Here is a 9984-nt window from a genome sequence, read left to right as displayed (position 1 = left end):
GTTGGATAGTGGAGTGTTTCCCATGTGGTATTGGTGTGCTGGATATCCCTTCACTGGTAGCCTGGTAACATACACTCCCAGGTCTTTCTCTGCCTCTGTGGTGGATAGTGGAGTGTTTCCCATGTGGTATTGGTGTGCTGGATATCCCCTCCCAAGGTGCAGGACTTAAAACTTCATTGAATTGTAGCAGCCACTTTTGTTCCATTCCTGTTGCTTGGTGATGTCTTCTTATAGGAAATCCACAGTCAAGGGTTAAATTCATTGTCATTATTTTTGCAGCCAGGAGAAAGCCAGAAATTACAAGAGTTTAATATGCCTTCTCTCTAGTTCATTGGTGTTAAGCTCACCTGGGAGATGAGCAGTTGGACATCACCCAAAGACATCATATTGAAGGTCGCTGGAATTCTGACAGTTAAAGGCGGCACCGGGGCAATTGTTGAATATTTGGGGCCTGGCGTGGACTCCATCTCCTGCACCGGCATGGCCACGATATGCAACATGGGCGCCGAGATCGGTAAGGTGTGAAGGGGCTTCGTGGTGCAGTGGTTAGCATGCTCAGCTCACAGCCGAGAGAGTTTTATGACCCTGGTGGTAGTGTGACCCTTCTTCTGTACCATGAACCTCAAGAAACACTTATTAGAACCCAGAGAGCCTGAGTTCGATTCCCCGGCAGAGTGGAAAAATTTGGGCGGCTTTTCCGATACCCTACGCCCTGTCCACCCAGCAGTGTACCAGGCATTAATGGGGGGTTGTGTCCTGTCTCCTGGGGTCTGTTCCCTTCTCCTATAATTCCTTCCCCTTCTGTCTCTCTCCAGCATATGACCACAGATGTTGCGCCCACTAAGCAAAACTTTCCAACTGTTCCCTTCTCCTAGAATTCCTTCCCCTTCTGTGTCTCTCCGGCATGTGACCACAGATGTTGCGCCCACTAAGCAAAACTTTCCAACTGTTCCCTTCTCCTATAATTCCTTCCCCTTCTGTCTCTTTCCAGCATATGGCCACAGATGTTGCGCCCACTAAGCAAAACTTTCCAACTGTCCCCTTCTCCTATAATTCCTTCCCCTTCTGTCTCTCTCCAGCATATGGCCACAGATGTTGTGCCCACTAAGCAAAACTTTCCAACTGTTCCCTTCTCCTAGAATTCCTTCCCCTTCTGTGTCTCTCCGGCATGTGACCACAGATGTTGCACCCACTAAACAAAACTTTCCAACCCTTTCCTCATCAAACTTATTTACCAACTTGTACAGTGCAATCAAATCTCCTCTCCCTTCTTTGTTCCAGTGTCGTCAAGTCCATCTCCCTCAATGTCTTCATACGTCATATTCGAGAGTTCTGGGACCATTTTGTTGCAATTCTCTGTCTTGAGTCCAACATAATCTTCCTTTGCATAGTTTTTCCTTTTTTCCTTATATGCCTCATCTTGGTATTCAAATCCTTCCATAGTTTTCATCTGTCATAGTTGATGCCATTCTTTCCTAAGGGGCACTCGTGACTGACTCCTTCATCTAACTCAACATTTTTCTGTGAAAATTAGGTCAAGTCTTGATGGTTGGTCATCTCCTCTTAGCCTTGTTTCTCCTTTAACCCACTGCATCAACAGATTATCACATCAGGTGTGTGTGTGTGTGTGTGTGTGTGTGTGTGTGTGTGTGTGTGTTTAGCTAGTTGTTGTATTTACCTAGTTGTAGTTTTATAGGGCCTGGGCTTGACGTTCGTGTGGTCCCGTCTCTGTATCTACATTTATCCAACTTTTCCTTGAAGCTTTGCACACTCCTTTCTGATACTACATCCTCACTTAGTCTGTTCCAAACCTCTGTACTTCTTTGCGGGAAGCTATATTTCTTTATGTCTCTCAAGCATCTTCCCTTCCTCAATTTTTGACTGTGTCCTCTTGTGTTCCTGGTGGTAATTTCTTCTTTTAGTGGTAACTCCTCATTGTCTACTTCTTCCATTTTGCTCAATAATTTGTAGATTTGTATTAGGTCTCCCGTTTCTCTTCTTTGTTCTAGTGTTGGTAAGTCCATTTCCTTTAGTCTCTCCTCGTATGTCAATCCCTGGAACCATTTTTGTTGCCATCTTTTGTATTCTTTCTAGTTTCTTGATGTGTTTCTTCTTATGGGGAGACCACACTGCCGCTGCATGTGTGTGTGTGTGTGTGTGTGTAAGATTGACTGACTGATGAATGAATAACTGCGATTAATTAGGCTGGTATTACAAGACACTTTCCCTGCTCACATCAGCTACTTCTAAAGGTCAAAGGGGGATATCAGTCAGGTTCTAATGAGTGTTTTTCAGGCTCATGGTACAGAAGAAGGGTTAAACTACCACCAGGGTCATAAAACCACCCCTGGAAATGCCCACAACTCCTGCGAAAGCCTTGTCAAATATGTGTTCTTGGGCGGCTAAATGTCTAATAATGCGACCCTAAGTAAATAACTTCCTGATGGAGTGGATGATTGACTTGGCATCTTGTAGCTTTACTCTCAGCTATTTCAAGTTCCCGACTGATGTACTAACACCCTCAGATTGGCTACAGTGAAGGTCGTGGCAGAGAGTGTACTCAAACTCCTACTGTGAGCTACTTCTGCTGCCTGCGCCCTCACCACCCCTGTGAAGGACGCCCAGCTGACCCAACCCTCCTCGGTGAGTCTGTCCCACTTAATGTTGCAAGAGTTATCCGGTATACCTTCACTCTCTCATGCTTTCCCTATGTCCTGTGCTGTCCAACTTAATAATGTGAGAGTTAACTGGTGTTTTCACTACCATCTTTTTAGAGAGTCTGATTAAAAAACTAATGCAGGAGTTGTGGTGTTTTTTGTTCCTGTTGAGTGCCTGGACTTACCAGCTGTCTTGTGCTGTCCAACTTATTAATGCAAGAGTCATGGTGTTATTTGTTCCTGTTGGGTGCCTGGACCTATCAGCTGTCTTGTGCTGTCCAGCTTATTAATGCAAGAGTTGGCCTGTATCTTCACTCTTAACCCCTTCACTACGGCCGGGCCAAAACAGCGCCCCGTGCCATATCCGGGATCGCCACGCGCGCCAAATTTCAAATGTTGCTATTGAATATAACAAGTTTTCAGCCATACACTCAACATAATCATCATGTATTATATAAGAAAACATGCAGAGTGGACCGTATTGGCTATACAGGCAGTGCCACACGTGGCCACTTGGTGAACTGTCAAAGCAGTACTTTCCATAGAATTCAAGTTATGTACTAGAGTGCATCTGAGGCTGCCTCCAGGATACAAGGCCTTGGCAGAGTCACCGCTCTGAGCCTACGACCGCTCCCTTATTACCTCGACACGATTTCCTGACACTACTATTTGACCTGGAGAAAAACTGAAATCGGGCAGGAGCGAAGCGTGTGCAATATCATCGGCTTGGAGCGATGGCGGCACCATGGCCGTGTATGTATCTCGGAGACAGCTTCAGACACACACTATTCTATAACTTGAAATCTATGGAAAGTACAGCTTGGAGTTGAGTGGCCATATGCCTGTATAGCCAATGCAGTCCATTAAATGGTGCACATAAAGAAACTCACTACGGCCGGGCCAAAACAGCACGCCGCGCCGTATCCAGGATCGCCGCGCGCCAAATTTCAAATGTCGCTATTAAATATAACAAGTTTTCAGCCATAAACTCAACAGAATCATCATGTATTATATAAGAAAACATGCAGAATTAAATGGGGCATATAAAGAAACATAAATTAATTGATAATTTTGAGATGTAAGCAAAAATATAGAGATAAAATAAGTTGTATATTGGTTAAAGCGAGCCAGGACGCAGTATGCGCATCCTGGGATGTGGTACGGGGCACGCAAGGACACAGTATACACGTCCTCGTGTTGTAGGGGTTAAGCCTTCCCTGTGTCCTGTGCTGTCACCTCTGTAATGCAAGTGGTGGACAATATGAGATACCCTTTGCCTCACAGTTAATGGCCACATAATGAGGTAGAGGAATGAGATAAAATTCATATAAAGCCGTATTTTTGAAAAGGGGAAGGGAGGACTCACCTGATAAAAGATGGCTTTATTTTGTACACTTTTTACTCCTTTTTGAATAAGAACATAGCAGGCAGTAGCTTATCCAGTAGACTATTAGTGCTGCCTCGGAGAATCTTGGAACCATTTGCTGAACTGAGTGCAGACCAACGTGGCTCACGTGAAGCACTTACGAGACTTGGCAACAGAAAACTCCTCAGTTGTATCCTTGACGTGCTAATTTCCCTCAGTGACTCGTGCTGCTCAGTACTCATTAGAGAGAGGTGGTTCAATCTTGTTTGAACCATACTGACTCTTACTTCTTGAGTCTAGTTAATTTTGGAAAGGAGCGTTCACCACTGCAGTTGGTAACCATTAGAGTTAAATAAATCTTCAACGCGATCTCGACATTAGGAGAACAAAACCCAAAAGAATGAGCAACTCTCAGACGATACAATGTCATCTCGTAAAGGTCTTGTTGAGATCCAGCAACAGTACAGCCGGATCGGACCGCAACAGCACTGATCCAATATTTCCCAAAATATATAAGGTACGTCAAGTTTGCAGTATATTGACAGGCCAACATTCGCTGCAGATTTATCTTTACTCAATGTTATGATAACCCCTCGAATGTTGGTCTGTGAATGTGCCGGCAACTTAACGTACACCTATTGAATACACACCAGCAGTGCGGTCGCTTCTGAAAATAAAAAAACTATTTTATACCCCTTTGTCATCACGATATATTATTATACTCAACACCCTACCAACGTACTACTGGCTTACTCATGAGTACAGATACTATTGATGAGAGTCCAAAACTCACACTTAGATTCAGCTGTGCACTTGTGCCTCGACCGCCATTAAAGCTTTTTTCTGTTATTGATATTTAATATAATCTATACTACTAAACTTTTATCTGCATTAATAGGTTAAGTATATTATGTATAACACACCCCTAACTTACCCTACAGACAGTCAAGGAAATACACATTTTAACCCGTCCGCTGCAATTGGCACGGATTTGGCTTTCACTGGTAGCCTGGTGAACTTATACTCCCAGGTCTTTCTCTGCCTCTGTGGTGGATAGTGGAGTGTTTCCTATATGGTATTGGTGTGCTGGATATCCCTTCACTGGTAGCCTGGTAACATACACTCCCAGGTCTTTCTCTGGCTCTGTGGTGGATAGTGGAGTGTTTCCCATATGGTATTGGTGTGCTGGATATCCCTTCACTGGTAGCCTGGTAACATACACTCCCAGGTCTTTCTCTGCCTCTGTGGTGGATAGTGGAGTGTTTCCCATATGGTGGTATTGGTGTGCTGGATATCCCCTCCCAAGGTGCAGGACTGCATTTTTCTTCATTGAATTGTAGCAGCCACTTTTTGCTCCACTCCTGTAGCTTGGTGAGGTCTTCTTGTAGGAAATCCGTAGTCAAGGGGTTAAGAGAATCCATCGCCAGGACCTTCATGCTATTCAATTTACACATGTTTATGTCTGCTGGAGCCTTGGGTCCAGCTGCAACACCCACAAGTCCGGATCTGGACCGCGGGCCGCCAGTTGAGTTGGGAAGCCCTGGACTATATGCCGTATATGGTGTACTACAATGCCAGGCTTATTATACTATGCCCTAGTGAAGTTTCCTATATTTTCTTATCCCGGAAGCAGCGACGGGCCAAATTTGTGCCGTGACATAAACCCCCCAAGATAGATGATACATAATCTGATCACAAATGCTTTGATATATATTATGGAATGGTTTGTGTAAGGGGTGATTTTTTTTCATTTTTCTCGCTTAGAGGGACCATTAAGAAACATGATCCCGCAGCTACCGGGTTATATATAGTAATATCATATATAATAATATTACAAAAAATCCAGAAAATGAGTAATTATATTGTCTCGGCCTTCTGTGCCTAAGGGCAAAAACTTTAGTTACTAATTTTTTACGTTCCCGCGGGGCCTGTACCACGTGCTAAATGTGCTACTAGGTTAATTAACCCCTTGAATGCGGATTTCCTACAGTTAGACATCACCAAGCTACTGAAATGGAGCAAAAAGTGGCTGCTACAATTCAATGAAGAAAAATTTAAAGTCCTGCACCTTGGGAGGGGATATCCAGCACACCAATACCACATGGGAAAACACTCCACTAATCATCACAGAGGCAGAGAAAGACCTGGGAGTGTATGTTACCAGGCTACCAGTGAAGGTATATCCAGCACACCAATACCACATGGGAAACACTCCACTATCCATCACAGAGGCAGAGAAAGACCTGGGAGTGTATGTTACCAGGCTACCAGTGAAGGGATATCCAGCACACCAATACCACATGGGAAACACTCCACTATCCACCACAGAGGCAGAGAAAGACCTGGGAGTGTATGTTACCAGGCTACCAGTGAAGGGATATCCAGCACACCAATACCATATAGGAAACACTCCACTATCCACCACAGAGGCAGAGAAAGACCTGGGAGTGTATGTTACCAGGCTACCAGTGAAGGGATATCCAGCACACCAATACCACATGGGAAACACTCCACTATCCACCACAGAGTCAGAGAAAGACCTGGGAGTGTATGTTACCAGGCTACCAGTGAAGGGATATCCAGCACACCAATACCACATGGGAAAACACTCCACTATCCACCACAGAGGCAGAGAAAGACCTGGGAGTGTATGTTACCAGGCTACCAGTGAAGGGATATCCAGCACACCAATACCACATGGGAAACACTCCACTATCCACCACAGAGGCAGAGAAAGACCTGGGAGTGTATGTTACCAGGCTACCAGTGAAGGGATATCCAGCACACCAATACCACATGGGAAACACTCCACTACCCACCACAGAGGCAAGAAAGACCTGGGAGTGTATGTTACCAGGCTACCAGTGAAGGGATACCCAGCACACCAATACCACATGGGAAACACCACTTTCCACCACAGAGGCAGAGAAGGACCTGGGACTATAAAATTATGTTACCAGGCTACCAGGGAAGGCCAAATCTGTGCCAATCAAAGCGGACGGGTTAAACCGACACTGAGTCACTTGGGGCCATAAACTTACTCACCAATACCCTTATACTGACTCACTATGTTACATAATAAGAACCACTACCAGGGCTGCACATATGAATCTTACCAGGGCACACACTAATAATTATTTGTCCTGGTATAGTGTGGCTAATTCTTCTGGCTCCGTGGTGTAGTGGTTAGCATGCCTACCTATGAATCTGCCGGCCAGGTTGGAATCCCCCTCCCTGAACAGTCATTTAATTGTAGCCCACTTATGAATTTTCCCCCAGAACATTTGAGTAAGAGTTAATTTTGTCATATGTAGGTGAGTAAGGTTATGTGATGTTCATCCTTCCTTTCAGGCGGGCTAGATGTACCAAGTGTTAGACCTTAATGTATAGCTATCTAGTTGTATCTCTCTCTCTCTCTCTCTCTCTCTCTCTCTCTCTCTCTCTCTCTCTCTCTCTCTCTCTCTCTCTCTCTCTCTCTCTCTCTCTCTCTCTCTCTCTCTCTCTCTCTCTCTCTCTCTCTCTCTCTCTCTCTCTCTCTCTCTCTCTCTCTCTCTCTCTCTCTCTCTCTCTCTCTCTCTCTCTCTCTCTCTCTCTACCTCCTCTTTCCCTCCCCCCCATCTCTCTCTCTCTCTCTCTCTCTGTCTCAATCTTTTTATTTCCTTCATCATTTCTCTCCCTTCCTTCCTTCCTTCCTTCCCAGTGTTCCTTCGTCCACCCTCATACCTTCCTTCCTTCCTTCCCAGTGTTCCTTCCTTTTCATTGTCATTCTCCCTTGTGATGTTTTCCTTTCCTTCCTCCAGTGTGCCCCTGAGAGCTCCCTGCAGCACAGCGAGTCTCTTCTTGGACGGCTCAGAGGCACAGAAGATGTAGCCAGACTTGCCGGCCAAACCCGAGGGTGAGTCCACACCCTGAGACACTTATGTTAGCCTGTCTGTCTGTCTGCCTCAACAACCCTCACCTCGTACAGGAAACTGTTAATTAAAAGATGAGACACTTTTTGTTAGTCTGTCTACTTAAAATTAATCTTGTCTTGGTCTGTTTACTTGGTCTAGACACAGAAAGTAATGACATCAAGATAATTATGGAACAACAATGAGAATAAGTCACACTATATATATATATATATATATATATATATATATATATATATATATATATATATATATATATATATATATATATATATATATATATATATATATATATATATATATATATATATATATATATATATATATATACACACATACATACATACAGCAGTGGGTCTCAGCAGGCCTGGCAGACCATGGTGTTGTGGAGTCACTCAGTACAAGTATATTACATTGTCAATATCTAGGTAGGCAGGGAAATTTAAGTCCCCTGTGTGTGTGTGTGTGTGTGTGTGTTTTCTATGTAATATTATACATTCTCTCTCTCTCTCTCCCCCTTCTACTTATAATTTCTTCTCCCTTTTCCTCCACTTACCTTCTTCCTCTTCCTTACCTCCTTCCTTCCTTCCTCCTCCTTTCTTTCTCTTCCTCTGCTCATTACATTTTCTCTTCCTTCTTCCTCCCTCCATTTGGTTCTCTCCCTTTTTTCCTCCTCCTCCTCTTCTTCCTCTTTTTCTCATATTTATCTTCTTCAGCAGTTTCTCCTCCTCCTGTTATTGCATCTTCCTCTTTTTTCCTCATTTGGTCTCTCTCTTTCCTCTCCCTTCTATTTCTAATTTCTTCTCCATTTTCCTCCACTTACCTCCTTCCATTTAGTTCTCTCCCTTCCTCTTCTTTCTCTTCCTTGGATCATCACATTTTCTCTTCCTTCTTCCTCTTCCTTGCCTCCTTCCTCCCTCCATTTGGTTATCTCCCTTCCTTCCTCCTCCTTTATTCTCTTTCTCTGATCATCACATTTTCTCTTCCTTTTTTTCCTCTCTCATATTTCTCTTTTTAGCATAGTTTCTCCTCCTCCTCCTCCTTCTGTTATTGCATCTTCTTCATTTGGTATAGCTCTCTCTCTCCAATCCATTAATACAGTTATTCTCCTCAGGTGTGTGTTGATGTTGGGACCAAGAAGAAGAAGAGGAGGAAAAGGAGGAAGATGATGATAAAGGCAACAGGAAGATCAGAAGAAGAGGAGGAAGAATGGAAGAAGAGAAGAGAACACACACACACACACACACACATATATATGACAAACACCTTTTTCTATATTTTTCATTTTTATTAGTCCATACAACATACATTAGCTATATACATATAATACAACATATGCATAACTATATACATTAGATCATAGAGTGAGTGAGTGAGTGAGACTCGAGAGGCGAGATAGAGGTGCTCTCTCTCTCTCTCTCTCTCTCTCTCTCTCTCTCTCTCTCTCACCTCACCACAGCTCACAGGACCCTACAGATGTACCTCCCACAGTATGTTGACAACTGCCCACAGACACATATCCCCCCAGCCTCATGAAGGACCCCCTTCTCCTTCCCTCCCCCCCTAGCCAACATAGCACCCACATAGCCTTATCAAAGTTACTATGTATATGTATGTATGTGTGTTTTTCTATTAATGAAAAGTTAATTTGTAATGTTTGTGTGTTCTATTCCTATGAGAGAGAGAGAGGAAGAGAGGAAAAGGTAAAGAGGGAGAGAGAGAGGAGGTAAGGGAAGGAGAGAGATGAGAAAAGGAAAAGAAATAATGTAAGAAAGAACAAAGAAATTTACAGATAAAAGAGAGAGAAAGGTATCAGAAGGGAGAGGGAGAGAGGCAAGGTAATAATATTGAATAGTAAGTGTCTCAACTAACCTACTAACTAACTATGGGATGACCAGAGAAAGAGAGAGAGGAGATATTAAGGCAAGGCAAGGTAAGGGCGTAGGGTATCGGAAAAGACGCCCAAATTTTTCCACTTGGCCCAGGAATGGAACCCGGTGCGAAATATAGAAACTGTAAGCAAGTTGAACATTTCTCTCTGCAAGTTATT

The 9984-nt window shown here is 43.7% G+C and overlaps 2 long non-coding RNA genes across 2 annotated transcripts; one reads left to right on the top strand and one right to left on the bottom strand.

Annotated features, from left to right (window-relative positions):
* The first annotated feature begins 361 nt into the window (after positions 1–361).
* On the top strand, positions 362–9588 carry LOC126991682 (uncharacterized). Its single transcript, XR_007745755.1, has 4 exons — positions 362–514; positions 2526–2643; positions 7824–7918; positions 9049–9588. It is a non-coding gene; the product is annotated as an uncharacterized LOC126991682 (long non-coding RNA).
* On the bottom strand, positions 6163–7502 carry LOC126991685 (uncharacterized). Its single transcript, XR_007745757.1, has 3 exons — positions 6664–7502; positions 6465–6563; positions 6163–6365 (listed from the first exon to the last, which is right to left on the bottom strand). It is a non-coding gene; the product is annotated as an uncharacterized LOC126991685 (long non-coding RNA).
* Positions 9589–9984: the final 396 nt, after the last annotated feature.

This window comes from Eriocheir sinensis, unplaced genomic scaffold, assembly GCF_024679095.1.
Source record: "Eriocheir sinensis breed Jianghai 21 unplaced genomic scaffold, ASM2467909v1 Scaffold319, whole genome shotgun sequence".
NCBI classification, from domain to species: domain Eukaryota; kingdom Metazoa; phylum Arthropoda; class Malacostraca; order Decapoda; family Varunidae; genus Eriocheir; species Eriocheir sinensis.
This window is presented reverse-complemented; position numbering and strand designations above follow the sequence as displayed.